We start from the raw sequence: 7,757 nt of genomic DNA, 5'->3' as shown, positions 1-7,757 counted from the left end.
TATGTACGAAAACTATGTATACATTAAAAGCTCAATAAATTTAAAATTGAAAGGACAATTAACTTATTCAGTATAATTACTAGTCGATATGTAAAAGCGTAAAAATGAAATGAAATGTTTGAGTTTTACGTCCCAAGGTTATGCTGGATAGGCTAAAGGAGACGGTGATGATGAGAAATGAAGGAAATGAAGTAAGTGGGGGGAAACAGAAAAACCCCGAGGAAACCCACGCACATGGTGTTTGCCCATAACAAAGTTCACATGGCAGGAGTCGAGATTGAACCCGGGCCCTATGCACCAGAGGTGAACTCTCTATCACTGAGCCGCCGAAGCCCCATGTATAAGCGGAAAAAATAAACAAATGTAAGGATCACCTACGATCAGGACAGTATACACTGTGAGAATGAAAAAAATTATAATATTAAACAAAATAAAGCTGTGTTTTCCTACAAGTGAACAAGAAACCATTGGAAAAGTTTCCGTGGCTGCATTAAGACACGGAACACAAACTAAAAATTAACTTCCCAAGTAAAATTTAGTTACAGAAAGTAGTTAGTGACCTGAAAAACCAAGAACAGTAAGGAGTATTTAAACTTCGGGTTTTGAGGACACGGAGGTCCTTCTCGGAAGGTAGGCCAAGGTGCTGCACGTTTGCCGAGGAATTCTTGATTAACCGGCTGCCTCGATTTCGGAAGAGAGAGGCCCAGAGTTCAATTCAGTTTTATTCAGCTCCATAAGCCACGCAAAGAGGTTTGCTGTGGGCTGTGACTGTTGCCTACCTCAGAGGTCCTGAGATCCATACCGTTCTATATAGCCACACAAAGAGGTTTGCTGTGGGCTACCACTGATGCTGTCTTTAGAGGTCAAAAGTTCGATCCCGACTACGTAGCCACACAAAGAGGTTTGTAGTGGGCTCAAACCTGATCGCTACTCTAGGCTTGGAAGAGGAAGATGTGATGCATCTAGTGAATTGTAGTGCCTATAATTAGTGTGCAATTAAAACAGTCATCGTGGGATATGAAGAACATGAGAAGCTGACTTCCAATACGAGGCCGAAACGTGTAAGTAGCCAGTAATGAAATTTAATGCATAAATGATAGATTCACTCTTAAAATAGTTATAAGCGATATAGCCCAAGGCTTATCTTATGCCTGGCGTGTTATTTCAAATCATTTTGCTAATATGATAATCTTTGTAAGTTAAACAAAATATATATTATTTTAAACTCTGTTAAACTAACTTTCATGACACACAGAGTTTGACCCTGGTTTAGCAGATACGCAGTAGTGATCAACAGATTCCCTTTTGTTGTATGTATACCTTATGTAAATAAACAATCATCATCATTATATATTTTCTCTCTTATTCCATTTTGCAATTGTTAAATAAGATTAAATAAAGGTTGTAAGAACTAATAGCGTTATATTAACAAAGGTTCACCAAGTAGTTTATAAAATAATTTCGTTCTTATTTGTAATGGAATTGCAGGGGCTTATCGCCCAGCCTTGTTAGGAAGAAGAAGCATATACAGTTTATTTCATTGAGATAGCATACCCTACAGGGAAATTAAATTATAGGTCACACTCTATCACTGTACTACCACACCAAACTAGTAATATTCCAAGACAAGAACCAAGTCTTGTTCTACAAATAATACTAGACTAGCAAGTGATAACACAATGCGTGTACAGAAACCAATACATAGTCATTCAGGGAGTAGCCAGCAAGTTATTCTAGAGGACCTTGATTTTTACAAACTAAAAACAAATAAAAAGTTTCTTTCAAGATTATGAAAGAATTAATAACACATAGATACATACGTATTTCAGAAGTACATATTATTATTATTATTATTATTATTATTATTATTATTATTAGTAGTAGTAGTAGTAGTAGTAGTAGTAGTAGTAGTAGTAGTAGTAGTAGTAGTAGTAGTAGTATAGTAGTAGTAGTAGTAGTGGTAATAGTAGTAGTATATTTCATATATGCTACATTTCTGAGACTTGAGTCTTGATAGTACGTGAAGTTAAAACCAAAAGTTATGTTACGAACGGCAAATGATGGCTTAACACCAAAAACACATTCCTGGCCGTGATCGGGGGTTAGTCTGTTTTATGTTTATTAAACGTATTTAATAATTACAGCAAATGAAGGATGTTTATAATAGAATGTGAAAGAATACAGTTTTAAAAGAATTAAACTACGTCAACATCTTAAAATAATTAAAAGAACCTAGTTAATCAGCCACTTTGTACTCTCGTTTGCTTAACTGGATGAACCGAGGCCTAAAGGAAAAGAGTTTTCTGCCCAAATCTCATAAGCAGTGGGATATTTTAATATTATAGAAATTGACCTTCCTTCCCCTTAGAAGTGTAATTTTCAAGACGCTGAAACATATAGTATTTTATTACTTTTAGTTAAAAGTTCAAATACCGAGTTTCACGCATCTAGCTTAAACAATCCTTCCTTAATTTATTTACTTATTTTCTGAGTAAGTAATGGGGAATTCGGACATAAAAAAGTGCTCCCTTTGCTCTTTCCCTTTTATGTGTTCAATTTTCAGTTTTTTTGAACAGGAAAGTTTATATGCCAAGTTTCATTTTACTAGCTTCAGAAACTTGCTAGATACACTACCCTTTAAAAAAATCTTGCCCCACCCTTTTTACGATACTTATTTCCAAAAATTCTTTCTTATGTCCTGCTTTCATAAGAAAATTACATTTTATAATTAAAATTTAACGACTCTACTTGTAGTAGTATGCCCAAAAAATCACTCATCTTTACTCTTTTATATAAGAGTACAGAAGGTAAATACAGTCAAACAAATGGACTTCCATGAACAGTTTCCCATTTCTTATAACTAACTTATTCGTACATTTCCCGCAAGCTGTGGTTTTAAATTTACGCTCTGTCAAGGTCCGGGTTTCAAAAAGGAACTAACTGGAAATACAATAATATTATGTATTTATGTACATGTGCAATATGTATAAATTTATTGTCTTATTGAAGCTTTCGTAATCTGGAAATAAACTTTTGATTTGCTTTTAATATATAAAAATCCTGCTTCCCTAGAAAAATTTGCAGGCTACACCACTAAATGACTATGTAGTAATTTCTGCAAAAATGGCACAGGACCTAAAATTTAGGTCTAGTGCCTATATTTTTAGGACTTGTGCCGTTTAGAACTTATGAATGTCATCCACTGTATTGCATAATAAATGTTCTTTGTTCAATTTTAAATTTACTGCGTTCTTTATGTATACAGTTGGTATTTAATGTTCACTCGTGAAATGTCTAGTGAGCTTTTGTCCTAATTAAGTAAACTTTGGTGGATTTTTGTCCTACTCTTAATAAAATACGCATAGTATATATTGCAATTCTGAATGTTTGCTTGGTTTCAGAAGTCTGGTAAAATATGCTTTTTAAACTTTTTTCTTTTTTATTTATTTATTTATTTATTTTTGTTTTAGGAATTTGTCTTGGGATTCTCGTATCTCCATTCAAAAGAAACGAATTTCTTAACTAATTATGTAATTCATTCTTAGAATGAAATAGGTTGTATTATGTAACTCGTGTATAAGTGCAGAACAGATAGTGATAATAATAATCTTACAAGTAAACCTTACGTTTGGGTGAATCGAGTTGCTGACTGAGACACATATGAGAAAGTAGTACTAAATGTGGTCAGTATTTCAGCGAAGTTGTAGGTGCGAAGCTCCAGGGGTTTAGGAGATACAGCTACCAGATCATCACATGGAAGTACAGAATAGTCTAGATACAGTTGGAGGTAAAAGCTCTGTAAGACCTCTTGTAACGTCAAAAGGTGAATAACAAATATATGGGTACATATTAGGACTAGGGGGAAGTCATATAGTAAGGGTATACATGACGGCGGCCATCTTGAAATCCGCCATTTTGAATTAAGGTTAAGTTTTTAAAATAGGAATAGGATCATGTGATACATGATTTAAGGCGCAAATTTAATCAGAAGAACAATGGTGACGTTAATTTTGATTTACGCGCAATTGCTAAAAAGTTACAGGGAAATTAAATATTGTTGCAGCATATGTATGTCCTTTACCCCACCTTGTACATTTTGTGTTAATGATAATAATTAAATAAAAAGCAGGTGGATAAATATTAGGTCTGTGGTAAGAGTTGCCTTGATGGCGGCCATGTTCAAATCCGCCATTTTGAATCAGACAAAAGTTTTAAACAAAACGCATGACACTGACACCTTATTAATAGCAATTTTTACCATAAATCCAACGGTATAACCATTTTTGCTTTATCATTAACTAGCACAAAATTAAATGGATCGCTCCTTACGACTACTGCTTTGACGGAATTGTTAACGACAAATGTGTCAAGTGTAACTCGATTGCCTTTGTCAGGTGTGCTCACTGTGAGCAGAGCATTTGTGCAAGTCATGCACTCCTTTCTGAACTACATATTGATTGTACTAATTGAGGACTTTTCTGGAAGAAAGACCCAAGTTCAATTATGACTCAATTCCACTTTGGTCATTTTTACTTAAATTAGCAACTTGTTTATGCGATAACAAATGCTGGTTAATGATAAAGCAAAAATGGTTATACCGTTGGATTTATGGTAAAATTTGCTATTAATAAGGTGTCAATGTCATGCGTTTTGTTTAAAACTTTTGTCTGATTCAAAATGGCAGATTTGAACATGGCCGCCATCAAGGCAACTCTTACCATAGACCTAATATTTATCCACCTGCTTTTTATTTAATTATTATCATTAACACAAAATTTACAAGGTGGGGTAAAGGACATACATAGGCTATGCTGCAACAATATTTAATTTCCCTGTAACTTTTTAGCAATTGCGCGTAAATCAAAATTAACGTCACCATTGTTCTTCTGATTAAATTTGCGCCTTAAATCATGTATCACATGATCCTATTCCTATTTTAAAAACTTAACCTTAATTCAAAATGGCGGCTTTCAAGATGGCCGCCGTCATTTATACCCTTACTATATGACTTCCCCCTAATCCTAATATATACTTATATATTTGTTATTCACCTTTTGTCGTTACAAGAGGTCTTACAGAGCTTTTACCTCCAACTGTATGAAGACTATTCTGTACTTCCATGTGATGATCTGGTAGCTGTATCTCCTAAACCCCTGGAGCTTCGCACCTACAACTTCACTGAAATACCGACCACATTTAGTACTACTTTCTCATATGTGTCTCAGTCAGCAACTCGATTCACCCAAACGTAAGGTTTACTTGTTAGTAGTACAAATATAGCTGTTACTGTTGGAATTAGCTACATTAGTAACATTATTGCCAACCCAATTTCGTGTGGTGGGCGAATTTCAGAACTAAAGCAAGTGAATGAAAGAGGCAAAAGACCTAAACGGCACAAGTCCTAAAAGGCAGAAGTCCTAAAAACCATATCGCGGCACAAGTCCTAAACGGCAGAAGTCCTAAACGGCAGAAGTCCTAAACTGCAGAAGTCCTAAAATTTAGGTCTAATGCCTATATTTTTAGGACTTCTGCCGTTTAGGACTTCTGGATGTCACCCCTGTGTTGTTGTTGTTGTTAATAATAATAATAATAATAATAATAATAATAATATAATAATAATAATAATAATAATAATAATAATAATAATAATAATAATAATAAAATTTAATAATTAGTTCTAGCAGTAGTAATATCATTGACAATAATTATATTCTCTATGTAGGATACGGTACTTGAAGAAAGTACATGAAATTACACACAGGATTTGGCTCGGTTTGGCTCAACTCGACTCAAAACTTAACCTGAATTCGGCTCGAGTTGGAGGAAATTATCCGAGCCGAGTTCTCGACTCAAGCTTAAAGATGTCTGTTTCGTTTCGAGTCAAGTCGAGTTTCAAAAGAACTCGCTCGAACTTGCTCCCACCCATCTCCAAAAGCTGTAATAATCAATTATGAATTGTACAAAATGGATTGACGATGTACAGAAGTATTAATGTTCCACCTCAGCGATGTGCTGTTCGCTCGGAAAATATCAAACCGACAAGGTTCGTCTTCAAAGTTTGAAGTTCAAACTGCCTTGGAGCATAGAGCTAATGTTTTGTGTTTTACAAAGAACAACGTTTTTCTATGCTTTGGGACGGGCATATATTTTTTTTTTCGATTTTTGAACTTCCTGACTGAATTCTCTGATGTGCTGCTTATTTTATTATTTATTTATTTTAATTCGTATTAATTGCAATTGTTCATATTTAACTTGTGTTTGCTCTTGTTCTGTTCTTAGTTAGTTGACAGTTGTTCTGTGTCCTCCCTCCTCCTATAGTGAAAGCGTTTTCAAGATGAATCAAATGATTGACAGGTGGACCGTGTGAAAGTGCAAGACATCTGCAGAATGGTTAATCCAATAAACAGGACCGTGTGAAATTGCACCGTGAGAAGCTGCATGTCACCATTAAAATGTAGGTCATGTAATTACGACTCCCATTTATTTACGACCGTACCTGCGGGCACCGTGATCGAATTTGGACGGGGGCATCGCCCCGGTCGCCCCAGCCTTGTTACGCTCCTGGACCGAGGATGCATATGCAAGACCAAAACCAAGACTAAATGTGTAAGAATACCAAGACTGCCAAGACTCCAGCAAAAACTTGACCCACCTGCGTTGATACATTTATAAATAGGCGAAGAATGTAGAAAAGCTTTATACTTCAAATTCATAATTTTGTATTTCGTTTTCAGCAAGGTGGAGCAGAAGGGTTCAAGTACTTCCCTAGAAACATGACGTGCTCATCGTAATCTTTTGAAATAAAAGAACTGAGAAAAAAAGATTGCTTTCTTATTGCTTACCCTATATACAATATAATGTGGATGAGTATTCGGCTTAAAAATCACAAAGAATTGTTAATAATAATAATAATAATAATAATAATAATAATAATAATAATAATAATAATAATAATAATAATAATGTAAAGGAGACTAGTTAGAAGACTGTATGTTCCTTAAGACTTCATTGGGAATCAAACCTGGAGCTTTCTGCATCAAACACAGGTATATATTATCAACATATTCACAAAAGTCTTACGTCAAAAGGAAAGAATGAATGGATATAAAAATTATTCGGACATAATTCTTCAAGGTTTGAAGCAATTCAATTATGTATGTAATACATATAATTTTCACAAGTGTCTTATTCATAGGTTAGTTTACCGTATATAACCATTGCAATTGTAAAGTTATTGCTTTTACAGTTTATTAAGACAGTAATTGTTTTCCAGTAAAATAAATTTAGAGGATTAAAGCCGATAACTACTTACACAAAGTTAGCGCTGTCAAAAATTGAGATTCACAAAATCCGGATTTCGAATTTCAACTGAAACCGAAATCGGGATTTCCGATAATGAAATGTCAGAAACCGAAATTAGAATTTCGGATAATGAAATGCCAAGAACCGAAAACGGACTTCGGATAATGAAATGACGAAAGCCGAAATCCGGATTTCGTATAATGAAATACTAAAATCTGGATATTGCATATTGGGCAGCATTTGACAAAATCTTATGAAAAAAGAATTCCAAATTGAATTACATGAAGACGAAGAGAACATCGTATATTTGCGATTATAGTAACTGGTATCTTAATCTATCACAAATTAATTGGCACAAGTATCATCTCCATTATAAAAAACATTCAAAGAACTAAAAAAAAAAGAAAGAAAAAAATTGTACTAATTAGTAAAAGTATTGTCAGAAATATCGCATT

This window comes from Thermobia domestica, chromosome 12 (genome assembly GCF_964235325.1).
Source record: "Thermobia domestica chromosome 12, izTheDome1.hap1.1, whole genome shotgun sequence".
NCBI classification, from domain to species: domain Eukaryota; kingdom Metazoa; phylum Arthropoda; class Insecta; order Zygentoma; family Lepismatidae; genus Thermobia; species Thermobia domestica.
This window is presented reverse-complemented; position numbering follows the sequence as displayed.